This window comes from Tupaia chinensis, unplaced genomic scaffold (assembly GCF_000334495.1).
Source record: "Tupaia chinensis unplaced genomic scaffold, TupChi_1.0 Scaffold143636_1, whole genome shotgun sequence".
Taxonomy (NCBI): domain Eukaryota; kingdom Metazoa; phylum Chordata; class Mammalia; order Scandentia; family Tupaiidae; genus Tupaia; species Tupaia belangeri.
In genome coordinates this window covers 277,032-297,463 of record NW_006203484.1, presented here as the reverse complement: position 1 = coordinate 297,463, position 20,432 = coordinate 277,032, and the positions used below count along the sequence as shown (strand labels likewise).

Here is a 20,432-nt window from a genome sequence, read left to right as displayed (position 1 = left end):
AAATTAAAATAACAGATCCTGAGATGGATACTGAATGTCAGCTGTGAAATTTGATTTTCCTGACCAAAAACGAAGATGCTGAGACTTTCTGCTGAGACTTCTTACTCCAGATTCATTTCTAGTGGTAGGGCTACCTATGCCATTTCTACATATCTCTCCGTCTCTCTCTGTTACACTTTGTCTCTTTGTGACTTTTAATTAAAAAAAATTTTTTTTAAGGTTAAGTATTCTCTGGGCTCTCAGGCCCCTGCTTTATCGTGTTAATTGTTCCTTTTCCACATTCTATTTAGGAAAGACACAAACCCAGGCCAGGCCCATCCTAAAATGGATATTGAACTTCAGCTGTGAAATTCAATTTTGTGCAGTACATGATGAGCACTGCACAGTTTTCATTTTTTGCTTTTAAAATTAAAATCTATTTTTTTAATTTATTTTTTTCTCCTTTTTTATTTTATTTTTTCTTCTTGTTTCATCTTCTCTAATTCTTTATCTTTATTCATTGGCTGCTCAGCCTCTATGCTCTAAGTGTTTAGATAGGTCCAAGGGAACACCTTCAAACGTCTGCATACGATTAGAGTCAGAATATTCCTCTATTTTCACTGAATCTGATGCACAAAGAATGAAAATGGAATGGAAGAGAGATTGTAGATCACCTCCTCCTGCATGCCTCTGAACGCTCAGATTGTTCTTAAGAATTAGGAAGTAATGCATTTTCTATCAGATGACTAGAAATCACTACAGGGTCACAAGAAATATGGGAAAGCAAGAAAATTCCTCTCCTCCAAAAAAAAAAAAAAAAAACCAAAAAATAACTCCTTTTCATTCTCAGACAGTACAATTAAACTCATGGAAATGTCTGATGAAAAATTTAGAATATTCATAATGACAAAGGTGACAGAGATGGAGGAGAAGAGAGACAATGAACTTCAGAAGAGGCAGGAGAAAGGAGCTGATGAGTTCCAGGAGGCAAGGAAATTCTTGCAAGATCTAAAAGAGGAAATACACACTATAAAAAAGAAATCAAATGGTCCTGTTAGAGATGAAGGTTATAATACAGTCAAAACCTCCCTTGAAAGTATTAAAAGCAAACTAGATCATACGGAAAATTGAATCTCAGACATAGAAGATAGAATCACTGGCCTAAAAAATCCACCATGAAGACTGAGAAAATTGCCCCCCAAAATGAGAATCATATATGAGAAATACTAGATACCATCAAATGTCCAAACATCCAGATAATTGGTATCCCAGAAGGCAAAGAAACTAATAAGGGCATTGATAATCTATTCCATGAAATCCTGGAAGAAACCTTTCCAAACCTAGAGAGGCATTCAAAGATCCAGACCCAAGAAATACAAAGGACCCCAAATAGAATCAACCCCCCAAAATCTTCAGAACATTATAGCCAGATTGACCAAAACCACAGATAAAGACAAGATTCTGAGATTGGCAAGAGAGAAACGTCAAGTTACTTACAAAGGATATCCCATCTGGCTAACAGCAGACCTCTCATCAGAAACAATGCGAGCGAGGAAAGAATGGGAAAATATATTCAAAGTGTTAAGGGAAAAGCAATTTCAACCAAGAATTCTGTACCCAGCAAGATTATGCTTCATATGGGAAGAAAAGACAAGAATATTCACAGATACACAAAACCTGAAAGAATTTACCAACAGTAGACCAGATCTCCAACTTCTCAAGGGAGTGCTATACCAGGAAAATTAAATACAGATACACAGAAATGAGAGTTCAGAATCTAAGAAAATGGCCAATTTAATTGTAGGGACAAATCTGGATTTGAATATTTCAGAATTTAATCTGGTAGATCGAACCACAACAGAAGATAGATTAAGTACATGAGACTGAATTAGTGAAATAATATTTTATGACTTTTGACTAAGATATTGTTGATTTTCTTCTAGGCTTTGTTTTCCAGTTTTAAGGATTTTTGTCCTGTTTTGAGCTGCTAATAGGTTCATGTACCTACTATTTGAACAGAATCCTAACCTGTTTCCTGACTTTAAGAAAAGTTCCTTAGCATTTCTTTGATTTATTAAAGCTAAAACTGCTTTTCTTAAAATTAAAAAAAATAGTAAAAAATATCTATTTAATGACTGTAATAAGCTATATAGCATCAGTCAGGTGCTACCTTATATTCATTCTACTCAGAGTTTCACACCTAAAGTCAAACATGTATCCACAGATATGTATATACCAGCTGAACTTGCTGTTGAAAGTAGTCAGATTATTAAGAAATTTTGTAAATCAATAAAACATGGGGAAAAAAGGAATGGAAAACAGCTGTAGACACCTGAGATAGTGTGGGAGGAGGGTGGGATATGGCAGAGGGTGAGAAATAGGGGTAATACATACATACATACATATATACATACGTATGAAACTAGAAATGGAAAATTATTGACAATAACATGTATGATTAAGCCACTATGTAGTATATTCTGGATGGGAAATCACATTTTGTATGCTGTGCCAATGCTCAGGGAATGAATGTAAATTAATTAATTAAAAAAAGTTTCAGAAGAAAATTACAGGGCACTTGTCATTAGATTCTAGCTTCGTTCTTATTTTTAAAGTATGTTGTGAATCAATAAAATGTGAGGAGAAAAATGAAATAACAATAATAAATTAAAAATTAATTATTTTTAAAAAGAAGACATCTATATATTAAAAAAAAATAAATAAAAAGGAAAAAAAAAAAAAAAGGAAACCTTGAAAAACCCAAGCCTGCCATCTCCATTTAGGATGCCTGTAAACTATTAGTTGTACTTGTAAACACATAATCTGATCTTCTTTCTTGAGAGACTTTACTAATATATCTGGTGGCCAAGTCTAAGGAAGCAGCAGTATCAGTCACCTTTTTAATTAAACTTTTTATAGTATTAAAGTCAGGAGAGAGATAGGTACAACATTCAGTTTTGTTCAATACTAAACTTAGGGCATGTGTGCTCACCAAAGAGAGAGAGACTGAAAGACTGTGCAAGAGGGAAAGTGAGAAATCACACCCCTGGGGGGATGGCCACCCCACCATCTCTTCTTCTAATTCTCCTCCTGGGATCTTGGCCAGGTGCATACACACACCTGGCATGATTTTCAAGTCACTGGGTCTGAGACTCAAACTGCTGTCAGGTATGTGAGAGTCCAGCGATGTAATCACTATGCCATCTGCTGGTCCAAATGTCATTTGTTCTTTTAATTCTTTTAGAAGACTGAGGGTGACAGGGACAATGATAGTGCCATCATGTATGTGGCACTTTATTTAACTGCTTTATAATTTGTCCAGTAAAATGAGTTCCTCTATCACTAGAGTTTTTTTTTTTTTTAGGTGTGTCCCATAAAGGAAATACATTTTATAATAATTTCTTAGTTATTGCCATAGCATCAGGTTTCTTACATGGGGAGGCCTCTGCGCAACCAGAAAACATGCAGATAACTACAAGAACATACTAATACTCCATTGAAGGTGGCAGCTGAATGAAGTCTGTTTGTAAATGTTTGGATGGTTTATTACGTGGTGGAATTGTGCCACTTGACATTTTTATTGTTTTCCAGAGTTATGGGTTTGGCAAACCAAACATTGGTTGTAAACTATTTAAGCAATTTTGGAGCAGTCCTTCCACCAATATTTTTTGAATCATCTGGTCTATTCCACGATGAGGTGTGGAGTGCAATTTTTAACAATGGAAGCTCTAAGGACTCAGGAATCCTGAATAAATTGCTATCCTCATCCATTTGATTTTTTTAACTGGTAGGACTGAAGTGTTACAAGGGCTGGTATATGAGATTATAAACCCTTGTTTAATTAAATCTTCTATAATTGGCAAGAGCTCTTGAATTGCTTCATATTTTAAAGGATAATATTGGGGGAATTTAGGTAACAGTTTAGACTGATCTATTTGGACTTTTATAGGTGCTACACTTTTATTCTCTCTAGAAGAAGAGGCCCACCAATATTCAGGTATTTTAGAAATTTTATCATGGGACCAGCAGTTAGCGTAATGGCTATGTTGCTGGACTCCCATGTAGTCAACCACGGTTTGAGTCCTAGCCCCGGTGGCTTAAACTCACACCAGTCATGCGTGCATGTGTGTGCGCCCAAGATCCTGAGAGGAGAATGGAGGAGAAGGGATCATGGCATGGCCATCCCCCCTGGCGGGTGATTTCTTGCTTTCTGTCTCTCTCTGTCTTTCTGGCGAGTGCACATACCCCATAGCAAAAACCTCTTCTCCCCCCAAAAAAAGAAAGAAATGTCTGGGTTATCATAGGCCTATGTTTCAGTTTTATTAATTTCTGCCTGTAGAGAGCATAATGATTTTGGATCTGGGGAATCAGAAAATTCTGGAATTATATTTCCCTCTGAGGAAAATCTTGTATGTCCTTTTAACTTTGAAAGTAAGTCTTGCTCTAGCAAATTTACTGGAGCAATGTCACATGATAAAGTATGTTTTTTTTTTTAAAATGGCCCTGGATATGGGAACCTCTTGAACTAGATTTGAAACCTCCACCACTGAAATTACCTTTTTACTTCAAAGGATTTGTTGGTCTATGAAAGTGGAGTTTAGAGTAGTTAAGGTGATTCTGATATCCACCAGGATTGTACAAGATCCCCCGTGTATTTTACTTCAGTTTCCCTATGTTAATTTTAGGAAATTATGGGGAGCAACATACCATAGAATCTCTTAGAGTCTTGTCAGTGTTTATTACCATGAGAGTTAAGATCTCTTGGCTCCTGTTAGTAGTGAAACAGTCTGACCTAAAGGGAAGGGGAATTGCTGATGGACTGATTTGGGGGGGATAATCCCTTTTCCAGTGGCTTGATTGTTTGCAATGATGGCAGACATTTTTGGGTAAAGAATTTCTAGTTCTCGGACCTCTTGTTTGTTATTTAAAATAAGAATGAGGGGGTCCCTTTAGTCTTGGTCCTTGTAACTGTTATAATTGGAGAGACATACGCTTATTAGCTTTTTGAGTTTTTTCCTGGTCTAGGGTTCGCTCAAAATGTTCAGCCAGGGCAACTAGTTCAGCCATTTGGTAATCTCCCAGTCCGAGTTATATTTTTAATCAAACTACTAAGTTTAGGACAGAGTCCATTTAGGACCTTTAAGGAGCCAGTTTTTGATTTATTTAGCCCTAGTTGCCACCACATACCAATTAAAGAAAAATATCCAACTGTTTTTGTGTTTTTTTTTTTTCATTTTCTTTTTTCTAATATGTCCTGTAAGTAAACAATTTTGTTCAAATTAAAACTTACCCATGTGGCCATCTTAATTCCAAATTCTCGCTAGTAAAGTTAACCCTTTTATTTAAAGATGCACACATTCTGAGCCCATAATTACTATACATGAAATTAGCTGGAGTTCCAGAGGTGGAGTCCCAGACCCTCTAGATTGAGACAAATCATTATCAGAAATATGTACCCCAGAATGAGACCAGCAGTTAGTGTAATGGCTGTCGCTGGACTCCCATGTAGTCGACCACGGCTCGAGGCCCGGGCACCGCACGGCTCGAGTCCCGGACCCGGCGGCTTAAACTCACACCAAATGTGTGTGTGTGTATGTGTGTGTGTGTGTGTGTGCCCAAGATCCCGAGAGGAGAATGGAGGGGAAGGAATTGTGGTGTGCCATCCCCCCTGGGGGGGTGATTTCTTACTTTCTGTCTCTCTGTCTTTCTGGCGAGCACACGCACCCTATAGCAAAAACCTCTCCAAAAAAGAAAATAAAAATATGTACCCCAGACCTGAGGCCTCTAATCGAACCAAATCCAGTCTAAATATTGTTCAAACAAACTTGGAGAGTTCAGAACACTATTTAATGGAGCTTAGAATCTGACAGAAAACTTACCTACTACCTCCATTCACTAACAAGAGAGCAGTGAGCACAGTCAGCTCTCGAGTACTGTGCCTGGTTACCTGGTGTTCTTGGGGGTCACAGGAGCTTTGCTTTGCATCCCACTTCTGATTTCCAAGCTGTAAAAACAAAATTTTAAACAAATAAAATTTATTTAAAATTATTTATTCAGTTTTATTTATTATCATTTAAAAACTTGGTATAGGGCACATGTGCTCATGAGAGAGAGAGCGCGAGCAAGTGCGAGCGCGAACGAGAAAGCAAGCTGCCAGGTCCAGGACTCAACCCACAGTTGATCATGTGCCAGTCCAGCAACCTAACAGCTGCGCCACCTGCTGGCTTAACAAATGAAACTTTAACAGAGTTTGAAGAAAGGGTGATTCAAGTCAGGCAAGTGGCTTTTGAGCAACCCTAGTAGCCTTGTGGTCATACAGTATTTAAGGTCTGGAAAGGGAAAGTGACATACAAAAATGCAAGTGAGGGAATGAGGTAGATAAATAATTGGATTAGTTAAAGCTGGATGGTAGGCTGCATGAACATTCTAAAAGATGGGCTTTCTGTGATTGACTGAAGTGTGGCTAGTGTGATTGTCCCCAACTGAGCAACTAGTTCAGGAAACAGATTAATATGTATGGTTTTAGTTTATTCATAGGAATCCAAGTGAGAGTACAGTGGCTATTAAGGCCAAAATAATTTAACACCTTCTGTGCTTGCTCATCTTTTAGTGATAACTGATTAATGGGCTTTAACTTTACTTTTTTTGTCCTGGAAATGCTCTTTTAGTCCTTACTGCAAGGCAAGGCTGCAAATTTTCCTATTTTTTTTTTTTCCCTCCTTGGTTTCTGTACTATGGAAGACTCAAATCTGAGGAAGACTTGTAGATAATGTTTATGTATTTCAAAGAAGTTACCCAGAGGTTCAGATGAGAGAGACATAAGTTTATTCAGCTTATAGGATGTACCAATGGTGGCTGGTCATGAAAGAACTGCACCTGTGCAGTATACCAATCAAAGGAAGTTAGATCAAAGCAATCCTGTTAATCATGGGGGGGGGGGGGGGGGTCAGGTAGACTTTCTCTCAGTACCTGGATTGTTTTTTATTTTTGTCTAGAGTGTTTGAAGATTACATTGATTACTGTAAGGTTACTTATCTATCAACAGTATCAATAAAATATATTCTTTAAGCGTGGTCTTGTGATGTCTACATGGGCATTTGAATTCCTCTGGACCTGGTGTTGACTGAGGACCACTCTTTAAAGGAGAGGGAAGAGTCAAGTTCCTATGGGGTTATCTCTGGCCAGAAGCTGCCTCCAGAAAGAGAGGATGTGAGGAAAGAAATGTCAATATATAGTTGACAGTTTACCTTTTCATTATCAATTCTATGTTTAGCCATCATTTGTCATTTTAATTCACTGTAAGCTGCTAAAAGCAACCAGATAGCTCCTTCTATTTCTGCTTTGAAATTTCTTTCATTAGATATTAATCACTCTTTTTTTTTTTAAAAAAAAAGAGATTTTTGCTATAAGGTGCTTGCCAGAGAGACAGAAAAACAGAGAGAAAGAAAGCGAGAAATCATCCCCTGGGGAAATAGTCATGCCACAATCCCTTTTCCTCCATTTTTCTCTTGGGATTTTGGGCATGCAAGCATATGTACCTGGTGTGAGTTTCAAGCTGCTGGGCCTGGGACTTGAACTGCGGTTGACCAAATAGGAGTCTGGCACTTAACCACTATGCCACATGCTGGCCCCCCGTCACTTTTTTTTTTTTTAATGTTTCTTTCTTTCTTTCATGAGCATGAGAGAGAGAGAGAGAGACAGACAGACAGAAGCACCCTCAACAGGGTTATAGACTGTGAAATCTGCCAGCCTTCCTAGTCAGCCCAGATCTAAGGCACATGTGCACATGTCTGGTGCAGGCAGGCCAATATGGGAAACAAATGCTACTCTTCCATATGAATCTAGCAGCACAGAGCAGTGCACCACCAGTGTGCCACTGCTGCACTACCACAGCTAGCCATTTTTCACTCTTGAATTTGGTGCGCCTTAAAGCCTGAGGGCATGGACACAGTGTAGCCAAATTCTTTGCAAACTATATAACTTAACTTTTCTCTAATTTTCAATAAGATACTCCTCATTTTCATCTGATACCTTGTCAGAATGGCTGCTTCTGGTATTTCTGTTAGCACTCTGGTCACAATCATTTAATCAGTTGTTCAGTTTCAAACTTCCTCTAGTCTTTTTATTGTCTGACTCCTATGCCCACTAGAATCACCCTGAATTAATTCTAAGCTTCTTTTAACCTATGTGGAGATAAAATTGATCCAGAAATCAGAGATTTATATTATAAATAAATATCCAGAGAACTAAGAGGAAGAGGGTTTGATTGGTCAGCCCATTTAACACTTGACACCATGATTGACTGCCACACGATATTCTTTCTCATAATTCCAGTCTCCCTTAGGCCTACTGAACAGATTCCCATCACTGTCAGTAAGTTGCTTCAGACAGCTTCTGCTAATGGACTTCCCCTAATCCTGTCCCTTAAGATTCTCCTCTGCTATCTCTGCCCCATGTAAACTTTCAGAACAACTTGAATATACTATGACTTTTTCACTATTATGAAAGACCCAACCTTTGTCAGAATTGGTGGACACTTTGCCATTTCTATCTGGCCATATTGGCTGGTGGATCTGCCTACATGTCCTGGGGTTTGATTCTTATTTGATGCTAGCTTTGTGAGACCAATCACCTCTGTTTTTCCCATAAATCTTTTTGCTTTAGAGTTGTTCTTTTTGGCTGATGCCTGCTACATCAAATTCTTCCACCATGTGCCCTTTACTCAGTTCCAACCTGCTTCCACATTTTCAGGAATTCATTATTCTAGTTCATTCTGTTGCTAGTAGCGATACGTCTGAAACCAGGCAATTTATATGATTAGAGGTTTAGTATATATATGTTTATTATATTATACACACATACAATTTTAAGCTGTTTATTTTTTGTCTAAAGTGGTTATTAAGTCAATATAAGGTTAGGATTCCAAAAGTACTTTCATTTGAAAGCCTTTTGGGCTCAGTTGTATGTGGGTTTTTTTTTTTTTTAAAATCGTGCACTCGAGAGAGACAGAGAGAGAGAGTGAGATGGACTAGGTGCCATAATCCTCCAGCCTCCATAGGTTTTTGCCATAGGGCGAGCACCACCGTGCCCTCAGTTGTATGTTAAATAGCAAGAGTAGCACTGAATTTGGTATAAGATTTAGTGACCTAATTTACAGCTTCCAAGAAATCCTTTTCTGTAGTAATTTTTCACTGTGCTCTGATCGCAAACATATCAGCTTCTGTGCATACACTTCTTATCTCATCACCAGTGCTATTTGGACACAGTTGTGCTAACAATTCAAATCTGATATCCCTTTCAATACTCATTAAACAAGGATGAATCTTTAAGATGTGAATCTGACCTTCTAGATCAGGCAAATTAAATTCAATCTTTCTCTTAAATCTTCCTGGCCTCATCAATGGTGGGTTCAAAGTATTAGGTACATTAGTGACCATCAGTACTCTAATATTGTCTTTATTATTGACTTGAGAATCAAAACCATCCAGCTGATGATCAGCTCTAGCATTGTTCTCTGCACTTGATTGTCACCTCCAGCACCATCATCAAAGTCAGCCCCTCCAATAGCATGTATTTTATCAAAGACAATAAGACATGCTTTTTTGTTCTGGCTATTTCAAAGATCCTATGAACCATTTGAGCTCCTTTACTGACATATTTCTATACAAGTTCAGATCCAATAACTTAAATGAGGCACACATCATCCTATCAGCAGCTGCCCAAGCACAGAGTGTCTTTCCTGCACCCAACAGACCAAAAAGCAGCACACCCTTGGGAAACTCAATTCCAAGGTTCAAAAACCTCTCTATATGAAGTAGTCAAGTTTCAATTACTTCTCGTAATTTATCAGTCTGTTCTTATAACCACCAACATCACTGTATGTGACATCAAGTTTTTTCTTCACCTGCATCATGGTAACTGTTGGGTAAGTCTTAAGAGGCAATGGGGTGGGAATTTAATACTTATTTCTGTCCACACCAAGTCTCATCCCTTCTTCAGTGTTAGTAAGTGCTACCTGATCACTGAGGTTCACCACAAACTTGGCAGATTGCTTCATGTTGATAATGTATTTGGGGCCTCCAAATCAGCATTGATTATCTTTGCACATCTCACAACCTATAAAGGCTGTTCACTCTGAAGCATTTGCTTATTTGCAGCCAAATCCCAGATTGTTGGTGTGGCCAGGCCAGTGTCAGAGTCTTTAATACCAGTGAACTCATTAATTTTCTTGAGCAGCTTTGAATGTCATACTCAACCTGCTTGATCTTCCTGGAGTAAGTGCTCTGACCATAGATTTTTAGCAAGGCAACATCTCCCTCTTCCAGAGCTTGGATGAGCCTGTCATCTTTTCTGATCCTCTTTGGTTCTCTGTGGATCCCACACCAAGATAATCCAGCATTTTTGGGAGATACAAGTACTTCAGCTTTTCCGAGATTACAAAGCACATTCCTCGCATCCAGTAGTGACTTTAGAATCATATCTTAATAGAACTCAGTTAATAGTATCAATAGAGTTCATGGTTTGGAGGTCCAAGGGACAGAGGCTGCATCTGGTCACCTTGATGGTGACTAACAAGTAAAGACATAGGAAAGCATGAGTGCACATGTTTTTCCCCATTGTGTCTCTGTCTCATTCTGTTTCCTTATAAACTCACCAGAATTCAGTCATGGTGGCCCCAACTTGTTGATCCTAACCCTAATTTCCTCCCAAAGGCCCCATCTTTCAACACCATAATTGGATTAAGTTTTTACCCTGAGAATTTAAAAAAATATTTATCCTTACAGAATATCATAAAAATTTAACACAACCAGGAGGCCCCATCAGTGCCAGTTACACCGTAAATACCCACAGTCCTTGCTACTGAAGAATCTTATCATCCTCAGAGACCCTGATCACAGTTTAAAGAGCTGCTTAACATGGCTTCAGTACTCTGGAGTGGGAATCCAAGTTGTGCACCTCTCACCCTTATGAACCAAGTTGCTACAGGATGACACCATCTTGAAAGTGAAGCCATACTAGAGTGTTTGGCCTGTTCTGGAGGCCAGTAGCCACTGAATCTCTTCACCTCCAAGACTCCCCTGTCATACTACTATATTCACAAAGATATTTGCAACACTATTATCCTAGCTACTCAGAGCTTAGGTCCAGCAGAATGGCAGTGACCCCAATGTTCAAGCCCATATGGCCTGCTTCTCAAGGAACAGATGGTCCTCTGTAGCAGATAAGCTGTCATCTGGCCAGTCAATCTGCTACACAGTGCACATGTGCCCCTCAGCTCAAGAACAAGCCCAGCACTTTGCCCCCTACAAAACTGACCACCACTACCACGAATTTGCACAGTCAAGACTGCTGATACAGTCATAGATGTTAATGATATGGATTCCAAATGATAAAACTATAGAGACTACATTACAATGTCCATCCAAAACCTAAGCCAATATACCATACCCAACCATCATCCAAAAATCAGTGTATAAAAAAAGTCTTTCCCCACAAGAGTTACTCCACAAAATTGGAAAAGGTGATGATTCTACCAGATACAGATATAAATGTCGGGATGTAAATTAAAACCAAGAAAACATGACATATCCAAAAGAACACAGTTTTCTCCAGTAACAGTCCAAAAGAAAAGGTAATTTATGAAATGTCTGAAAATAAATTAAAAATAATGTTCTCAGTGAAATACAATAATATAGACAGTTCAATGAAATCATTAAAAAAATAGTAATTTAAATGAGAAATCCAAGAAAGGATATCATAGAAAATAATGAAACAGAAGTGTCAAAGAGACAGACAGAAAGTGAGAAATCACCCCCGGGGGTAATGGCCACGCTGCAATCCCTTCTCCATTCTCCTCTCGGGATCTTGAGCACGTGTGTACATGCACCTGGTGTGAGTTTAAGCCACTGGGTTCGGGACTGAAACCGTGGTTGACTACATGGGAGTCCAGCAACATAGCCAGTATGCCAACTGCTGGTCCCCAATTAATGAAATTTAAAAATACAGATGAGAACTTTAAAAACAGATTGTGGTGAGCTATTACTGTTGCAGAAAACAGAAACCTCAAGTACCTTATAGAAACAAAACTGTAAATTATTACAGTGTTTTCTTATAAACATTGTCATTCTGGTGTCCTGTGAAGTTTTGAAAACAGTTTTTTTTTTTTAATTTATCAAAGACCTTTTTTTTTTTTTTTTTTTTTTTTTTTTAAATTTTGCTATAGGGTGTGTGCACTCCCTGGAAAGATAGACAGACAGAAAGTGAGAAATTACCTACCTCCCAGAAGGAATGGCCAAACTGCAGTCCCTTTTCCTCCATTCTCCTTTTGGGATTTTGGGCACATGTGCACATGCACCTGACTTGAGTTTCAAGCTTCTGGGTACAGGACTCTAAACATGGTCGACCATGTGAGAATCCAGCGCCTTAACCATCATATCACCTGCTGATCCCAATAGACTTTTAAAATATCATATTGGGTTGGCAGGTGGCGTGGTGGTTAAGGTGCTGGACTCCCAAATGGCCAACCATGGTTCGAGTCCTGGACCTGGTGACTTGCTTTCTCACCTTTCTTCTCTCTCTCTCTGTCACTTTCTGGTCAAAAAAAAAAAAATGTTGACAAATAAAATTAAATAAAATAATTCTTTAAAAAAATCATTATTGGGGGACCAGCAGTTAGCATAATAGCTATGTCGCTGGACTCCCATGTAGTCGACTGTGGTTTGCATCCCGGACCCGGTGGCTTAAAACTCAGGCCGGGCGCATGTGCGTGCGTGCCCAAGATCCCGAGAGGAGAATGGAGGAGAAGGGATTGCGGTGTGGCCATCCCCCCTGGGGGGTGATTTCTCGTTTTCTGTCTCTCTGTCTCTCTCTGTCTGTCTGGTGAGCGCATGCGCCCTATCGCAAAAACCTCTCAAAAAAAAAATCATTATTGGCATTTCCCCTCCAGCTTTACTACCTTCATTACTCTTTTGCTTAGACTATGCCACTGTAAATATTATTTTTACATCTTAAAATCGCCTTTTCTTTAGTTTTCAATGGGAAAGTCATTTGTAAAACACATTGGGTGGTTAAATCCAAGTTACTACAGTTTTCTCTTATGACAAGCTTTTTAAATCACCCTGCCTACATTTAGGAATGGTATAATCATCATCTTTTTTTCACCTTCAGTCTCCCACTTGGGACCACAAACATATTCCACTGCACTTGGCCTGTTTAGTCCTAGGAACCAAACTCAGGACTTCTGTGCATCCTCAGCCACCATACAGTGAGACCCTCACGCCTATATTACTGTAGATGGCCTATTGTATGGCCATTGTTATGCTATGAAGTTAAGTTGCTATCTGCTTAAAAGAGTTTATTATAAGGTTTTTAAACTGTTATCCCCATCGTAGTCACAGGAAAAGAAGAGAAAGGAAAAGAAAAGAAAAGAAAAGAGAAAAGATAGCACATACACAGATGAGAAAGAGAAAGGAATCAAAGCCTAGAACCACAGAAAGCCACAAACCACAGAGGTAAACGACAAGAGAGGAAGAACAACAACAACAAATCTACAAAACAACCAGAAAGCAATGAAAAAGGGGGGAAGGGAGTAAGTTTTTACCCATAAGTAATAATACTGGATGCAAATGAATTAACTTCTTCAATTAAAAGACATAGAGTTGCCAGATGGATAAAGTAAAAAGACCTAACCATATGCCACCTATAAGAAACTCAATTCGCCTACAATGATATAGACTAAAAGTGAAGGAATGAACAAAGATTTTTTTTTCTTCTTTTTTTGGAGAGGTTTTTGCTATAGGGTATGTGCACTCGCCAGAAAGACAGAGACATAGAGACAGAAAGCGAGAAATCCCCCCACCCCCGCCCGGGGAGGGATGGTCACGTCACAATCCCTTCTCCTCCATTCTCCTCTCAGGAGCTTGGGCATGCACGCACACGCGCCCGGCATGAGTTTTAACCGCCAGGTTCGGGACTCAAACCGCGGTCGACTACATGGGAGTCCAGCAACATAGCCATTACGCTAACTGCTGGTCCCTGAACAAAGATACTCTGTGTGAATAAAAACTAAAAGTGAGCAGAAGTATCTAAGATAAAATATACTTTAAGAAAAAAATTAAAAGAGAGACAAAGTCATTATTTAATCATAAAAGGATCAATTTACTTTAAAAATAATAGCAGATGTAATTATGTATGTCCCAACACAAGTGCTTCTAACTATATAAAGCAAACATTAGATCTAATGGGAGAGGTATTCTGAAATACAGTAGGAGACTTTAACACCTCACTTTCATCAACAGATTCATTAACCAGATAACCAACAAACAGCGAATTTAAGCTGTACCCTGATCATTAGTAACATAATAGATATTAACAGATAGTTCCATTTTACAGCTACAGAATACACATTCTTTTCAACTGCATATGAAACAGTCTCCAGGATAGATTAAATAGCAAATTTAGTAAGATGGAGACCAAATCAAGTATCTATTCTGAATACAAAAACTTGAAATCAACCGAAGGATCTTTGCAAACTTAACAGATACATGGAAATTGAACAACAATCTGAGTATCCAATGTATCAATGGAGAAAAAAATTAATTAAAAAATTAATTGAGATGAGGCCAGCAGGTGACATGGTGGTTAAGGTCTGGATTTCTACATGGCTGACTGCAGTTCAAGTCCTGGACCTGGCAGCCACTTTCTCACTTTGTCTCACTCTCTATGTGCCTCTCTCTGGTTAAAAAAAAATTAAATAATTCTTTAAAAAATTAATTGAGAAAAATAAGAATAGAAGCACAGTGTAACAAATCCTATGGGATACAGCACAAGCAGTTCTAAGAGGGAAGTTTGTAGTAATAAATGGTGACATCAAAAAAGAAGGCTTTTTTTTTTTTTTAGAGGTTTTCGCTATAGGGTGCATCGCTCGCCAGACAGACAGAGAGAGAAATAGAGACAGAAAGTGAGAAATCATCCCCCAGGGGGAATGGTCACGCCACAATCCCTTCTCCTCCATTCTCCTCTCGGGATCTTGGGCAGGTACACACACGCGCCTGGCGTGAGTTTTAAGCCACCGGGTCCAGGACCCCAACTGCGGTCGACTACGTGGGAGTCCAGCAACATAGCCATTATGCTAACTGCTGGTTCCCACAGGAGAGGTTTTTGCTATAGGGTGCATGTGCTCGCCAGAAAGACAGAGAGAGACAGAGAGACAGAAAGTGAGAAATCACCCTCCAGGGGGGATGGCCATGCCGTAACCCCTTCTCCTTCATTCTCCTCTTGGGATCTTGGGTGTGAGTTTAAGCCACTGGATCTGGAACTTGAACCACGGTTGACTACATGGGAGTCCAGGGACATAGCTATTACACTAACTTCTGATCCCCCCAAAAATAAAGATTTCTACTAAACAATCTAATGTTGCCCCTCAAGAAAAAGAGAAAAAAAATCTATTTGGTTTTTTAAAGCGAAATAAACATTTAACTCAAGTAACTATGAAAAAAAAAGATTCAAGTAAATAAAGTCAGAAATGAAAAGATATCTCAAAAATATGAAGGTTCTTAGATGATTGTGAACAATTATACACTAAATTAAATAACCTACAAGAAATTAATAAATTTTGGACATATACAACTTACCAAGACTGTTATGATTAAATAGAAAATACAAACAGACTAATAATGAATAAGGAGATTGGATCAGTAATAAAAGGTCTCCCATCAAAGAAAAGCCCAAGAGCCTTTGACTTCACTGCTGAATTAAAAACATTTAAAAAAGTAACTAACACCAATTCTTTTGAAACTATTCAAAAAAATTGAAGAAGGAATCAGACAAGGACACAACTGTGAAAACAATCTCAATGACAAAATATTCTGATGAACATTGCTGCAAAAATCCTCAGCAAAATACAAACAAACTATGGGTGTGGTGGTGTCTGACCTGTGACAAAATACAAACTAAATCCCACACATGAAAAAGAGTACTCATCATGATCAAGTGAAACTCATCTCAAGAATGCAAAGGTGATTCAACATGTGAAAATCAATAAACATGATGTGTCACATTAACAAATACTATATGGTTATTTCAATAGGTGCAGGAAAATGACAAAATTCAACATCCTATCATGATAAAGTCACAGCAAATTGGATACAGAAGGTATATTCCTTAACACAATAAAGATGAACCCACAGCTAACATTATATTGATTTAGAACAAGGCAAGAATGTCCACTTTTACCAGTTCTATTCCACTTAGTACAGGGAAATTCTAGCATGGCAATTGTTTCCATTATTTCTTACATATTCTTGTACTGATTGTGATCTTTGTAGCAAATCATACAGTTTCTCAACGTAAAGTATAATAGAGCAGTAATTTTTTTAAATAGATTTTTAAAATCAGTTTGAAAACGTTTTCTATTCCTAGTTTGCTGAAAGTTTTTGTCATAAGTAAATGATGGATTTTGTAAAATGCTTTCTCTGCATCTATAGAGATGATCAGGAGACTTTTCTTTGTTAGCCTATTGTTGATGTGATGAAAAACATTAATTAATTTTTGAATGTTGAAACAGCATTCCATATTTGAAATAAATCCCACATAGTTGTGTTGTATAAGTCTTTTCATACATTGTAGGAGTTTTTTCTTGATTCATTATGACAGAGTGTGTGTGCACACATGTGAAAAAGTGTGAGAGAGAGGTGAGCAATATTTTCAATTTTTTTTCTAGAAGACTGTAAAGTTTATGATTGGTTGAAGAGAATCTGGTTAAACAAAGAAATATTTGTAGCAAGTTTCATTCAGCAAAAAAAAAAACTTACTTCAGAGAATGTTAATATTTTAGGAAAGTAATTTACTATGGACACAGACCTTGTTCTGGCAAGAAAAATGCCCTATAAAAAGTTTTACATGAAATGAGTTTGAAAAATATCTTAGTATTAAGTATAATAGAATATCTATTAAGTATAATAGATATTCTTCAATGAAGAAATGGATGTGTTAAATGTATGTGAGAAAACACTTGATATTAATCAGGGAAATTTCATACTCAAGGCAATTGTTTTGATAATAAAAAAGAGAAAGTATATTCAGCACCTACATTTTCAAATTTTAGAGCATATTTTTAAAAATAATAAAGGCGTAAGTCTTTTTAAAAGGCCATATTATAGTTTGAGGTCTTAGGTTTACATCTTTGATCAGAAAAGTGTGGTATATACATAATTCATAATACTACTCAGTCATAAAAAACAATGAGACCCTAGAATTTGATAGAAAGTAGATGAATATATAAGATTTACTATTAGGTGAAGCAAGCCAGACTTTGAAAGGAACATTGTATGTCCCCCTTCCATATATACCGAATGTCTACACTGTATGGCAGAAACTGAAATATTGGATGGTATAAAGGCATGGAGAGCAACTGAGGATACCAGAGACAGTGTGGGAGGCCAGCGAGAAATGTCAGAAGTGAAGAGAGAGGGAATCAAGGAGAAGATGAAAGAAGCAAAACATTTAAGAAACACAAAATGGAAAATTATCTGTTGATGATAACATTTATGGTAATATCTTTGATTAAGTCAATATACAGTGTATTTATGATGGGATAATTCATTTTGTATGCTGCAATGATATATAGTTATTGATTGTGAAAACATTTTAAAGGCCATATTAATTACACAGGTAAACAGGAGAAAAATTCCATGAATATAATGGATATGGGGAAACTTTCTGTGAGAATTCAGCACTTTTGAAATGTCAAGGAGTCTACAAGGAAATGAAACAATATGAAAGAAATCACATTGAAAATAACTTCAGTGAGATGCCATACTTCACTCAACTTTAGAAAAATCAGAGATGGGAAAGTCTACTTTAATGCAATAAATGTGGGAAAATATTCAACCACAGTCCAAACCTTGTAGTGCATCAGAGAATACACAGATGAGAACTCTATGAGTGTACTGCATGTGAAGAATCCCATCACAGATCTTTACTGTCCATCAGAGAATGCAAACAAGGAGAAACTCTTTATATGTAATGAATGAGGTAAATCCTTTCAGCATAAGTCAACCCACATAGTCCTTCAGGGAGTTCACACAGTGGAGAAACCTATAAATATAATTTACATGAAGACCTTCAGTATCAAATAAACCACTCTAACAAATACAAGAGATAAACCCTACAAATATAATGAATGTGGGAAATCCTGTAATAGAAACCATCCCTCACTTCACATGAGAAGACCCACATGACAGAAACCCTGAGAATGTAATAAATGTGGTACCTGCAGAAGTCAGTCCTCACTCAGAGCATCACAGAACTCACACAGGGGAGGAATCCCTTTCAGTGTAATCAATGTGGGAGGTTTTTTTTTTTTTTTTAAATGTATGATAGAGCATGTGTGCATGCATCAGGTGGAGGTGGAGTGGAAAGTGCCCTCCACAGGACATGGTCATGTCATGCTGCAATTCCCTTCTTCCTTCCCTCCAGGATCCTTGACATGTGTGCACATGCCCAGTTTTTTTTTTTTTTTTTTTTTTTTTTTTTTTAAGGCTGACCAGACTGGGGATTTGAACTACAGTTGGTAAGAAGCTATGGAGCTTACAACTCTGCAGTTCAGAACAATAATGACTGAGCCACAGAGGCTGGGTCAAAATGTGAGAAACTAAAGTCAGTTCTTACTAAACATCAGGGGAGAAATCCTATAAATGTAGTCAATGTAGGAAAATTTTCTAGAAGTCAACCTTTACTAACTGTTAGAAAATTCATACAGGCAGAACCATATGTAGCAGAAATTGGTTATGTTTTTCAAATACCCTTTTCCTGTTTTGTGTGGGGACACAACCAGTCAAGATGCAGCCTTCCTTTCATTCACATGGGCTATGTGGTCAAGCCCTGGCTCCTGGAATGCCGGCATAAGTCAATACATCATTTCCAAGCCTGTAAAAGACCTCACTTGGGGGACCAACAGTTAGTGTAATGGCTATGTCGCTGGACTCCCATGTAGTCGACCGTGGTTCGAGTCCCAGACCCGGTGCCTTAAACATGCTGGATGCGCGTGCATGCATGCCCAAGATCCTGAGAGGAGAATGGAGGAGAAGGGATTGCGGCATTGCCATCCCCCTGAAGGGTGATTTCTCGCTTTCTATCTCTCTGTCTCTCTCTGTCTGTCTGGTGAGCACACACGCTCTATAGCAAAAACCTCTCCAAAAAAAGAAAAGAAAAAAAAAAGACCTCACTTGGCACCTTTCCTACTAGGAATGCTTTTTCTCTCTGCCAAAGGGGAAGGGAGATTTGGCAACTTGGGATGTACGTATTAGAGATTACACATCACAGGTTGAAAGAAATAAGGTCTAATGACTACCTAAGCAGAGTCCTCCTTTTTCTTCCATCACTGTGAAGTCATTTCATGAAAAAGAAATGAACTTGCATTGCATCAAGTCATTACACATTTGGGTCTATGTATTGCTATAGCACATCCCAACTATTCCTTGTGTCATGCACTATGTGCATCTAATTAAGATGGAGGTAGCACTCAGTGACAAAGAATTCAACAGGGAAGAAACTCCTGTTCTTATCCTGCATTTTGATAAACCTTCATCAACAAGTGAAGTTTTGGTTTTGTGAATCATTCACATGGGGGAAAACCTTACATGAAATGAATGTAGGAAATTTTTTCATAAAGATATGTCTTATTGAATACCAGATAGTTAAGAGCAGAATGAAACTTTGTAATCTTAAAAACACTGTCAACTTTATGTATCAGAGAATATATAAAGAAAGAAAATTAACAGTTTAGAAAATGTGTGTGTGGGAGGGAATCTTCATCTGAAACAGTCTTTGCTGTAATGTTTCTGTTACTGTACCAGATATTTCATTTAAACCAAAACAGTGTGAACCAGCCCCATGGCCTAGTGGTTAAGGAAAATGGATCCCATGTAGCCAACTATAGAGTTCAAATCCGGGACCTAGTGACTTGAAGAACACAACAGGTGCATGTGCACACTTTAAATCCCTACAGGATGGAAAAAATGAAGGAGAAGGGATTGCAGTGTGACCACGCCCAATGGAGAACGCTTTCTTTCTCTTGTCTTTCTCTGGTGAGCACACATGCCCTCTGGAATATTAAAAACAGGTAACAGCATGTTTGCTTATAATCACATTCACCATCCAAAGATACAGGTGAGCTTACTCAACATAGTTGCAGCATCTGGCGTGCACATGCACAGCTGTTCACTGTGTCAGGCTCATGTATGTGAGTATGTTCTTTCATAGCTATTTTGTGTATGGTTGCTTTTTGTTTTGGACTCCAGAATATTTATAGTGGCCACAGTGCACCTTAATGTAAATAACGTTTGTGACATATACTAAGATTTCCTACAATGAATACCACTGTTAGTCTTTTCATATATTTATACCAAAATATGTATTTAAAAAATTCAAATGTATAAAACACCATATATCAC

General features: G+C 38.0%; 1 protein-coding gene and 1 pseudogene across 1 annotated transcript in view; both read right to left on the bottom strand.

Moving 5' to 3' along the window:
• ZNF25 (zinc finger protein 25) overlaps positions 1-5,910 on the bottom strand; it is a 28,506-nt gene extending 22,596 nt beyond the window's left edge. The window contains exon 1 of the mRNA XM_006164506.2: positions 5,859-5,910. The gene's annotated coding sequence lies outside the window, so the exon portion shown is untranslated. The remainder of the gene's footprint in view (positions 1-5,858) is intronic.
• A 3,159-nt stretch (positions 5,911-9,069) lies between these two features.
• On the bottom strand, positions 9,070-20,111 carry LOC102501230 (26S proteasome regulatory subunit 7 pseudogene; annotated as a pseudogene).
• Between the last annotated feature and the right edge of the window lie 321 nt (positions 20,112-20,432).